Genomic DNA, 12,521 nt, shown 5'->3' on the forward strand with positions numbered 1-12,521 from the left:
CTCCCTGTAGGCCGTCTCGTCGTTGTTGGTAATCAAGCCTACCACTGTTGTGTCGTCCGCAAACTTGATGATTGAGTTGGAGGCGTGAATGGCCACGCAGTCGTGGGTGAACAGGGAGTACAGGAGAGGGCTCAGAACGCACCCTTGTGGGGCCCCAGTGTTGAGGATCAGCGGGGAGGAGATGTTGTTGCCTACCCTCACCACCTGGGGGCGGCCCGTCAGGAAGTCCAGTACCCAGTTGCACAGGGCGGGGTCGAGACCCAGGGTCTCGAGCTTGATGACGAGCTTGGGTTATAGATCAGTCCTATTATAGATCCCATACATTCCACTAGGATCTACAGTGTGTAAGTCCTATTATAGATCAGTCCTATTATAGATCAGTCCTATTATAGATCAGTCCTATTATAGATAAGTCCTATTATAGATCAGTCCTATTATAGATCCTACACATTTCTGTGACTGACAGATGGAAGTCCGGTATTCTGGCATGACCCAGTTAATGGAAAATTCATTCAGATAGAGGTACCGTATGTACTGTGTATAGCTCTGCTATTACACATGTCGTTAGCAGCATCGTCACACTAATTCTTCTCAGGTAGCAACATGGTGGATGATTTAAAGTGCCTTCAAGAAAGTATTCATACCCCTTGACATATTCTACATTTTGTTGTGTTACAGCCTGAATTTAAAATGGATAATATATATATATATATATATATATATATATATATATATATATATATATATATATATATATATGTATATATTCTCACCCAACTGCACACAATAACCCATAATGCCAAAGTGGAAAATGTGTTTTTAGAAATTTGTGCAAATGTATTTAAAATTAAATACGGTGAGTCTTTCTGGGTAAGTCTCTGAGAGCTGTGAGTCTTTCTGGGTAAGTCTCTAAGAGCTGTGAGTCTTTCTGGGTAAGTCTCTGAGAGCTGTGAGTCTTTCTGGGTAAGTCTCTAAGAGCTGTGAGTCTTTCTGGGTAAGTCTCTGAGAGCTGTGAGTCTTTCTGTGTAAGTCTCTAAGAGCTGTGAGTCTTTCTGGGTAAGTCTCTGAGAGCTGTGAGTCTTTCTGGGTAAGTCTCTAAGAGCTGTGAGTCTTTCTGGGTAAGTCTCTGAGAGCTGTGAGTCTTTCTGGGTCTAAGAGCTGTGAGTCTTTCTGGGTAAGTTTCTAAGAGCTGAGAGTCTTTCTGGGTAAGTCTCTGAGAGCTGTGAGTCTTTCTGGGTAAGTCTCTAAGAGCTGTGAGTCTTTCTGGGTAAGTCTCTGAGCGCTGTGAGTCTTTCTGGGTAAGTCTCTAAGAGCTGTGAGTCTTTCTGGGTAAGTCTCTAAGAGCTGTGAGTCTTTCTGGGTAAGTCTCTGAGAGCTGTGAGTCTTTCTGGGTAAGTCTCTAAGAGCTGTGAGTCTTTCTGGGTAAGTCTCTGAGAGCTGTGAGTCTTTCTGGGTAAGTCTCTAAGAGCTGTGAGTCTTTCTGGGTCAGTCACTAAGAGCTGTGAGTCTTTCTGGGTAAGTCTCTAAGAGCTGTGAGTCTTTCTGGGTAAATCTCTAAGAGCTGTGAGTCTTTCTGGGTAAGTCTCTAAGAGCTGTGAGTCTTTCTGGGTAAGTCTCTAAGAGCTGTGAGTCTTTCTGGGTAAGTCTCTAAGAGCTGTGAGTCTTTCTGGGTAAGTCTCTAAGAGCTGTGAGTCTTTCTGGGTAAGTCTCTAAGAGCTGTGAGCCTTTCTGGGTAAGTCTCTAAGAGCTTTACACACCTGAAATGTACAAAATTTGCACATTATTCTTTAAAAAAATTCAAGATCTGTCAAATTGGTTGTTGATCATTGCTAGACAACCATTTTCAGGTCTTTACCATAGATTTTAAAGCTGAGTTAAGTCAAAACTTTAACTCGGCCTCTCAGGAACAATCAATGTCGTCTTGGTAAGTAACTCCAGTGTATATTTGGCCTTGTGTTTTAGGTTGTTGTCCTGCTGAAAAGTGGATTTGTCTCCCAGTGTCTGTTGGAAAGCAGACTGAACAAGGTTTTCCTCTAGGATTTTGCCTACGCCCAGCTCTATTCTGTTTCTTTTTACCCTTAAAAACTCCTTAGTTCTTGTGGATGACAAGCATACCCATAACATGATGCAGCCACCACCATACTTGAACATATGAAGAGTGGTACTGTGTTGTGTTGGATTTGCTCCAAACATAACTCTTTGTATTCAGGACATAAAGTTGATTTCTTTGCTACATTTTCTGCAGTTCTACTTTAGTACCTTGTTGTAAACAGGATGCATGTTTTGGAATATTTTTTATTCTATACAGGATTTCTTCTTTTCACTCTGTCATTTAGGTTCGTATTGTAGAGTAACTTCAATGTTGTTGATCCATCCTCAGGTTTCTTCTATCACAGCCATTAAACTCCGTAACTTAAAGTCACCATTGGCCTCATGGTGAAAATCCCTGAGCAGTTTCCTTCCTCTCTGGCAACTGAGTTAGGAAGGATGTCTGTATCTTTGTAGTGACTGGGTGTATTGATACGCCATCCAAAGTGTAATTAATAACTTCACTATGCTCAAAGGGATATTCAATGTCTGCTTCAGGTGCTCTTCTTTGCTGCTCGACTGAGGGACCTTACAGATGATTGTATGTGTGGGGTACAGAGATGAGGGACCTTACAGATGATTGTATGTGTGGGGTACAGAGATGAGGGACCTTACAGATGATTGTATGTGTGGGGTACAGAGATGAGGGACCTTACAGATGATTGCATGTGTGGGGTACAGAGATGAGGGACCTTACAGATGATTGTATGTGTGGGGTACAGAGATGAGGGACCTTACAGATGATTGTATGTGTGGGGTACAGAGATGAGGGACCTTACAGATGATTGTATGTGTGGGGTACAGAGATGAGGGACCTTACAGATGATTGTATGTGTGGGGTACAGAGATGAGGGACCTTACAGATGATTGTATGTGTGGGGTACAGAGATTGGGGACCTTACAGATGATTGTATGTGTGGGGTACAGAGATGAGGGACCTTACAGATGATTGTATGTGTGGGGTACAGAGATGAGGGACCTTACAGATGATTGTATGTGTGGGGTACAGAGATGAGGGACCTTACAGATGATTGTATGTGTGGGGTACAGAGATGAGGGACCTTACAGATGATTGTATGTGTGGGGTACAGAGATGAGGGACCTTACAGATGATTGTATGTGTGGGGTACAGAGATGAGGGACCTTACAGATGATTGTATGTGTGGGGTACAGAGATGAGGGACCTTACAGATGATTGTATGTGTGGGGTACAGAGATGAGGGACCTTACAGATGATTGTATGTGTGGGGTACAGAGATGAGGGACCTTACAGATGATTGTATGTGTGGGGTACAGAGATGAGGGACCTTACAGATGATTGTATGTGTGGGGTACAGAGATTGGGGACCTTACAGATGATTGTATGTGTGGGGTACAGAGATGAGGGACCTTACAGATGATTGTATGTGTGGGGTACAGAGATGAGGGACCTTACAGATGATTGTATGTGTGGGGTACAGAGATGAGGGACCTTACAGATGATTGTATGTGTGGGGTACAGAGATGAGGGACCTTACAGATGATTGTATGTGTGGGGTACAGAGATGAGGGACCTTACAGATGATTGTATGTGTGGGGTACAGAGATGAGGGACCTTACAGATGATTGTATGTGTGGGGTACAGAGATGAGGGACCTTACTGATGATTGTATGTGTGGGGTACAGAGATGAGGGACCTTACAGATGATTGTATGTGTGGGGTACAGAGATGAGGGACCTTACAGATGATTGTATGTGTGGGGTACAGAGATGAGGGACCTTACTGATGATTGTATGTGTGGGGTACAGAGATGAGGGACCTTACAGATAATTGTATGTGTGGGGTACAGAGATGAGGGACCTTACAGATAATTGTATGTGTGGGGTACAGAGATGAGGGACCTTACAGATTATTGTATGTGTGGGGTACAGAGATGAGGGACCTTACTGATGATTGTATGTGTGGGGTACAGAGATGAGGGACCTTACAGATGATTGTATGTGTGGGGTACAGAGATGAGGGACCTTACAGATGATTGTATGTGTGGGGTACAGAGATGAGGGACCTTACAGATGATTGTATGTGTGGGGTACAGAGATGAGGGACCTTACAGATAATTGTATGTGTGGGGTACAGACAGGAGGTGGTCATTCGAAAATCATGTTAATCACTATTATTGCACACAGAGTGAATCCATGCAACTTATTATGTGACTTGTTAAGCACATGTTTACTCCTGAACTTATTTAGCCGTTCCATAACAAAGGGGTTGAATACCTAATGAGTCAAGACATTTCAACTTTTCTTTCGTGATTAAGTTGTAAACATTTCTAAAAATGTAATTCCACTTTGACATTATGGGATATTGTTATTTGTGTGTGTGTTACATTGTCATTGATTGTTGGGGATAGATCTTTGCCAAGAAAGGTATTTCACTGGCATTAAGCGTTGAAACTTGCTACTCACTGTGTGCATGCCATGAGCAGTATGGCGAGGCAGCTGACGCACGAGAGGACCACAGCTATAACGACCAGGACCGTCTGAACCACCTCTGCTCTGCCGCTGTCCTCCTTGTTCGTCGTAGGTAGGAGCAGGATCCCACAGCGCTCACCATCGTATCCTTTATTACACCTGCGCGTGGGGGAGGGGGGGGGGTCAATGGATTCATTAAATCAGTCAATCAATGAAAAAGTACGCCAGTCAGTCAGACAGTCAGTTAAACAAACAGTCAGCCAGATAGTCAGTTAAACAAACAGTCAATCAGCCAGTCAGTCAACCAAACAGTCAATCAGCCAGTCAGTCAGATAGCCAGTTAACCAAACAGTCAATCAGTCAGTCAGTCAACCAAACAGTCAATCAGTCAGTCAACCAAACAGTCAATCAGTCAGTCAGTCAACCAAACAGTCAATCAGCCAGTCAGTCAACCAAACAGTCAATCAGTCAGTCAGTCAGTCAATCTATCCTTCATTACACACACACACACACACACACACACACACACACACACACACACACACACACACACACACACACACACACACACACACACACACACACACACACACACACACACACACACACATACACACATACACACACACACACACACTGTGTTGTACTCACATACACACTGGCTCTCTCAGGTCTGCCATGTACTTGCAGAGCCCGTGGATACAGTAGCCCTTGTGGGAAAAGCTACAGGGTCCTCTGTGACCTCTGTGACACGCCCTGACGTCTGGTGTGTGTGTGTGGCCGGGAACTCTGACGTGTGTCCTGTTGACGTGTGTCCTGCTGACGTGTGTCCTGTTGACGTGTGTCCTGTTGATGTGTGTCCTGCTGACGTGTGTCCTGCTGACGTGTGTCCTGCTGACGTGTGTCCTGCTGACGTGTGTCCTGTTGACGTGTGTCCTGTTGACGTGTGTCCTGTTGACGTGTGTCCTGCTGACGTGTGTCCTGCTGACGTGTGTCCTGCTGACGTGTGTCCTGCTGACGTGTGTCCTGCTGACGTGTGTCCTGCTGACGTGTGTCCTGTTGACGTGTGTCCTGCTGACGTGTGTCCTGCTGACGTGTGTCCTGCTGACGTGTGTCCTGCTGACGTGTGTCCTGCTGACGTGTGTCCTGCTGACGTGTGTCCTGCTGACGTGTGTCCTGCTGACGTGTGTCCTGCTGACGTGTGTCCTGTTGACGTGTGTCCTGTTGACGTGTGTCCTGTTGACGTGTGTCCTGCTGACGTGTGTCCTGTTGACGTGTGTCCTGTTGACGTGTGTCCTGTTGACGTGTGTCCTGCTGACGTGTGTCCTGCTGACGTGTGTCCTGCTGACGTGTGTCCTGCTGACGTGTGTCCTGCTGACGTGTGTCCTGCTGACGTGTGTCCTGCTGACGTGTGTCCTGCTGACGTGTGTCCTGCTGTCCTGCTGACGTGTGTCCTGCTGACGTGTGTCCTGCTGACGTGTGTCCTGTTGACGTGTGTTCAGGGTTGAAGGCTGTGGAGGTTCTCGTCTTCTTCTTCTTCTTCTTTCCTTTATTCCTTTTTACTTGCTGACCTCTCCCCTTTTCTTTTTGGTCCTTACTGTGACGTAGCACTGCGGGGAAACAACAGATGGTTATTATCATTTTCTGATTATTAGAGACAGAGATAGATGGGAGAAAAGGGGGAGACAGATGGGGAAACAGATGGGAGAGAGAGGGGGAAAACAGATAGAGAGACATGGAGACAGATGGAGAGAAATGGAGACAGATAGGAGACAGATGGAGAGACATGGAGACAGATAGGAGACAGATGGAGAGACATGGAGACAGATGGAGTGACATGGAGACAGATAGGAGACAGATGGAGAGACATGGAGACAGAAAGGAGACAGATGGGAGACAGATGGAGAGACATGGAGACAGATGGAGAGACATGGAGACAGATAGGAGACAGATAGTAGAAAGATGGGAGACAGATGGGAGACAGATGGAGAGACATGCAGACAGATAGGAGACAGATGGGAGACAGATGGGAGACAGATGGCGAGACATGGAGACAGATAGGAGACAGATGGAGAGACATGGAGACAGATAGGAGACAGATGGAGAGACATGGAGACAGATATGAGACAGTTGGAGAGACATGGAGACAGATAGAGAGAGATGGAGAGACATGGAGACAGATAGGAGACAGATAGTGAGAGATGGAGAGACATGGAGACAGATAGTGAGAGATGGAGAGACATGGAGACAGATGGGAGACAGATGGGAGACCGATGTGAGACAGATGGAGAGACATGGAGACAGATAGGAGACAGATAGGAGACAGATGGAGAGACATGGAGAAAGATAGGAGACAGATGGGAGACAGATGGGAGACAGATGGAGAGGTTGAGACAGATGGAGAATTATAGGAGACAGATGAGAGATGGAGACAGATGGGAGACAGATGGGAGACAGATGGAGACAGACTGGAGACAGGTGGGAGAGAGATGGGAGAGAGGGGAAGACAGATGGGAGACAAGTGGGAGAGAGATGGGAGAGAGGGGAAGACAGATGGGAGACTAATGGAGAGAGATGGAGAGGTTGAGACCGATTGGAGACTAATGAGAGAGGGGGGAAGACAGATGGGAGACAGGTGGGAGAGAGGGGGAGGTGGGGGCTCTCTGCTAGGGGATACTAGGGACTATTGGGGTAGGAGATAGGGGCTGTCTGCTAGAGGGTAGTAGGGACTACTGGGGTAGGAGCTAGGGGCTGTCTGCTAGAGGGTAGTAGGGACTACTGGGGTAGGAGCTAGTGGCTGTCTGCTAGGAGGTAGTAGGGACTACTGGGGTAGGAGCTAGGGGTAAGGGAGAGGGGTAATCACACAGTCCTACGTTGGGGTGAGCCGTCTGTAGGTGTTCCTCCCGACAGATCTTCTTCAAGATCCAGTTCCTCTTCATCGCCCAGAGAGCTCTGTAGCTCCTCCCCTTCCCCTGAGGCCAATGCCCCCGTCACATGGCTCACCCCCGCTGAGAACGTCACTGCGGATCCCAGGACACCTAGAGCACTGAAAACTACAACCAGAACACACCAGTCAAACATAGCAGACTGAAAACTACAACTATACCACACCAGTCGAACAGAGAATTGAGATTACAACCCCAACACACCAGTCAAACGCAGAGCACTGTAAACTACAACCAGAACCAACCAGTCAAACGCAGAGCACTGTAAACTACAACCAGACCACACCAGTCAAACGCAGAGCACTGTAAACTACAACCAGACCACACCAGTCAAACGCAGAGCACTGTAAACTACAACCAGACCACACCAGTCAAACGCAGAGCACTGTAAACTACAACCAGACCACACCAGTCAAACGCAGAGCACTGTAAACTACAACCAGACCCAACCAGTCAAACGCAGAGCACTGTAAACTACAACCAGACCACACCAGTCAAACGCAGAGCACTGTAAACTACAACCAGACCACACCAGTCAAACGCAGAGCACTGTAAACTACAACCAGACCACACCAGTCAAACGCAGAGCACTGTAAACTACAACCAGACCACACCAGTCAAACGCAGAGCACTGTAAACTACAACCAGACCACACCAGTCAAACGCAGAGCACTGTAAACTACAACCAGACCACAGCAGTCAAACGCAGAGCACTGTAAACTACAACCAGACCACACCAGTCAAACGCAGAGCACTGTAAACTACAACCAGACCACACCAGTCAAACGCAGAGCACTGTAAACTACAACCAGACCACACCAGTCAAACGCAGAGCACTGTAAACTACAACCAGACCCAACCAGTCAAACGCAGAGCACTGTAAACTACAACCAGACCCAACCAGTCAAACGCAGAGCACTGTAAACTACAACCAGACCCAACCAGTCAAACGCAGAGCACTGTAAACTACAACCAGACCACACCAGTCAAACGCAGAGCACTGTAAACTACAACCAGACCACACCAGTCAAACGCAGAGCACTGTAAACTACAACCAGACCCAACCAGTCAAACGCAGAGCACTGTAAACTACAACCAGACCCAACCAGTCAAACGCAGAGCACTGTAAACTACAACCAGACCACACCAGTCAAACGCAGAGCACTGTAAACTACAACCAGACCACACCAGTCAAACGCAGAGCACTGTGAACTACAACCAGACCACACCAGTCAAACGCAGAGCACTGTAAACTACAACCAGACCCAACCAGTCAAACGCAGAGCACTGTAAACTACAACCAGAACACACCAGTCAAACGCAGAGCACTGTAAACTACAACCAGACCACACCAGTCAAACGCAGAGCACTGTAAACTACAACCAGAACACACCAGTCAAACGCAGAGCACTGTAAACTACAACCAGACCACACCAGTCAAACGCAGAGCACTGTAAACTACAACCAGAACACACCAGTCAAACGCAGAGCACTGAAAACTACAACCAGACCATACCAATCAAAAACAGACCAGAGAACATAAAACTACAACCAGACCATACCAATCAAAAACAGACCAGAGAACATAAAACTACAACTAGACCACACCAATCAAAAACAGACCAGAGAACATAAAACTACAACTAGACCAGAATACTGAAAACTACAACTAGACCATACCAATCAAAAACAGACCAGAGTACTGAAAACTACAACCAGACCAGAATACTGAAAACTACAACTACACCATACCAATCAGCCACAGACAAGATTACTGAAAACTACAACAAGAACTTCCCCAATCATACATAGCAACCAAGGCTGCACGCAGACCAAGCCAGTCACACAGACCATGCAGACTACAACCCAATAGCACACACAGTAGACTCGAGCACTCAATACATCCATCAGACAAACAGACCCAAAGAGCAGAAAACAAGAGCTGAACATTCTTTAACTTTGACCTAAATAGGATGAGCATTCCGTCCAGGCTTCTGACAAGGCTTAACATGTTCTGAAACATTTCTCTCTTCTCAACTTTTCAATCTGCATCTCTCTCTCTCTCTCTCTCTCTCTCTCTCTCTCTCTCTGTCTCTCTCTGTCTCTCTCTCTCTCTCTCTCTGTCTCTCTCTCTCTCTCTCTCTGTCTCTCTCTGTCTCTCTCTCTCTCTCTCTGTCTCTCTCTCTCTCTCTCTGTCTCTCTCTCTCTCTCTGTCTCTCTCTCTCTCTCTCTCTCTCTCTCTCTGTCTCTGTCTCTCTGTCTCTCTCTCTCTGTCTCTCTCTCTCTCTCTCTCTCTCTCTCTCTCTCTCTCTCTCTCTCTCTCTCTCTCTCTCTCTGTCTCTCTCTCTTTTCTTTCTCTCTCTCTCTCTCTCTGTCTCTCTCTCTCTCTCTCCTCAGTCCCTCCATCACTCAACTTCCCTCTAAACACAAGGCGTCTGTCCTCTACTTGCCTCTAAACACAAGGTGTCTGTCCTCTACTTGCCTCTAAACACAAGGCGTCTGTCCTCTACTTGCCTCTAAACACAAGGTGTCTGTCCTCTACTTGCCTCTAAACACAAGGCTTCTGTCTCCTCAGTCCATCAGTCTACTTGCCTCTGAACACAAGGCGTCTGTCCTCTACTTGCCTCTAAACACAAGGCGTCTGTCCTCTACTTGCCTCTAAACACAAGGTGTCTGTCCTCTACTTGCCTCTGAACACAAGGCGTCTGTCCTCTACTTGCCTCTAAACACAAGGTGTCTGTCCTCTACTTGCCTCTAAACACAAGGTGTCTGTCCTCTACTTGCCTCTGAACACAAGGCGTCTGTCCTCTACTTGCCTCTAAACACAAGGTGTCTGTCCTCTACTTGCCTCTAAACACAAGGTGTCTGTCCTCTACTTGCCTCTGAACACAAGGCGTCTGTCCTCTACTTGCCTCTAAACACAAGGCTTCTGTCTCCTCAGTCCATCAGTCTACTTGCCTCTAAACACAAGGCTTCTGTCTCCTCAGTCCATCAGTCTACTTGCATCTAAACACAACTCTTCTCTCCAACCCAGCTCACCCTTCTATACATTCCTGCCCAAACTAAACACAACACAACAGCCAATCATAATATTGTAATTACAAGCCCAGTCTACTTACCCAAACACAGCAGAGCGGAGAGGATGAGAGTGTTCATGTCCTAGGAGTGTGTGTGAGCGGTTGGGTTGGTACGTGTTTGTTCCCGACAGACAGACAGTGAGTGTGTGTGTGTGGGTGTGTGTGTTCTGCGCTGACAGACTAGTCTTCGGTCTCTCCTTCCTCTCCTCCTTAGGGTTTGGCTGCTTTTATAGACAATGCCTCAGTAGAGAGAGAGAGGTAGAGAGAGAGAAAGAGAGAGAGTGTGTGTGTGTGTGTGTGTGTGTGTGTGTGTGTGTGTGTGTGTGTGTGTGTGTGTGTGTGTGTGTGTGTGTGTGTGTGTGTGTGTGTGTTTCAGTAATGTAATGATTAACTTGTCCAAACTTAAGGGGATGTATTTATCCATGTCATGTTTTTTACACTTGCCTTCTGTTGGGAATAATAATGAGTACGATCCCCACACATTGCTCCATACAGTCAACACACACACACAAAAAAACTTTCCACTTCCACTTTAACTAATGTTCCTACCTCTGGGCCTTGTCTATTTAACTAATGTTCCTACCTCTGGGCCTTGTCTATTTAACTAATGTTCCTACCTCTGGGCCTTGTCTATTTAACTAATGTTCCTACCTCTGGGCCTTTTTAACTAATGTTCCTACCTCTGGGCCTTGTCTATTTAACTAATGTTTCTACCTCTGGGCCTTGTCTATTTAACTAATGTTTCTACCTCTGGGCCTTGTCTATTTAACTAATGTTTCTACCTCTGGGCCTTGTCTATTTAACTAATGTTTCTACCTCTGGGCCTTGTCTATTTAACTAATGTTTCTACCTCTGGGCCTTGTCTATTTAACTAATGTTCCTACCTCTGGGCCTTGTCTATTTAACTAATGTTCCTACCTCTGGGCCTTGTCTATTTAACTAATGTTTCTACCTCTGGGCCTTGTCTATTTAACTAATGTTTCTACCTCTGGGCCTTGTCTATTTAACTAATGTTCCTACCTCTGGGCCTTGTCTATTTAACTAATGTTTCTACCTCTGGGCCTTGTCTATTTAACTAATGTTCCTACCTCTGGGCCTTGTCTATTTAACTAATGTTCCTACCTCTGGGCCTTGTCTATTTAACTAATGTTTCTACCTCTGGGCCTTGTCTATTTAACTAATGTTTCTACCTCTGGGCCTTGTCTATTTAACTAATGTTTCTACCTCTGGGCCTTGTCTATTTAACTAATGTTTCTACCTCTGGGCCTTGTCTATTTTACTAATGTTTCTACCTCTGGGCCTTGTCTATTTAACTAATGTTCCTACCTCTGGGCCTTGTCTATTTAACTAATGTTTCTACCTCTGGGCCTTGTCTATTTAACTAATGTTTCTACCTCTGGGCCTTGTCTATTTAACTAATGTTCCTACCTCTGGGCCTTGTCTATTTAACTAATGTTTCTACCTCTGGGCCTTGTCTATTTAACTAATGTTTCTACCTCTGGGCCTTGTCTATTTAACTAATGTTTCTACCTCTGGGCCTTGTCTATTTAACTAATGTTCCTACCTCTGGGCCTTGTCTATTTAACTAATGTTCCTACCTCTGGGCCTTGTCTATTTAACTAATGTTCCTACCTCTGGGCCTTGTCTATTTAACTAATGTTCCTACCTCTGGGCCTTGTCTATTTAACTAATGTTCCTACCTCTGGGCCTTGTCTATTTAACTAATGTTTCTACCTCTGGGCCTTGTCTATTTAACTAATGTTCCTACCTCTGGGCCTTGTCTATTTAACTAATGTTCCTACCTCTGGGCCTTGTCTATTTAACTAATGTTCCTACCTCTGGGCCTTGTCTATTTAACTAATGTTCCTACCTCTGGGCCTTGTCTATTTAACTAATGTTTCTACCTCTGGGCCTTGTCTATTTAACTAATGTTTCTACCTCTGGGCCTTGTCTATTTAAC

At 45.9% G+C, this 12,521-nt stretch overlaps 1 pseudogene; it reads right to left on the reverse strand.

Moving 5' to 3' along the window:
• Positions 1 to 10,787, reverse strand: part of LOC112249637 — a 13,055-nt pseudogene extending 2,268 nt beyond the window's left edge.
• Between the last annotated feature and the right edge of the window lie 1,734 nt (positions 10,788 to 12,521).

Source organism: Oncorhynchus tshawytscha, linkage group LG04 (assembly GCF_018296145.1).
Source record: "Oncorhynchus tshawytscha isolate Ot180627B linkage group LG04, Otsh_v2.0, whole genome shotgun sequence".
Lineage (NCBI taxonomy): Eukaryota > Metazoa > Chordata > Actinopteri > Salmoniformes > Salmonidae > Oncorhynchus > Oncorhynchus tshawytscha.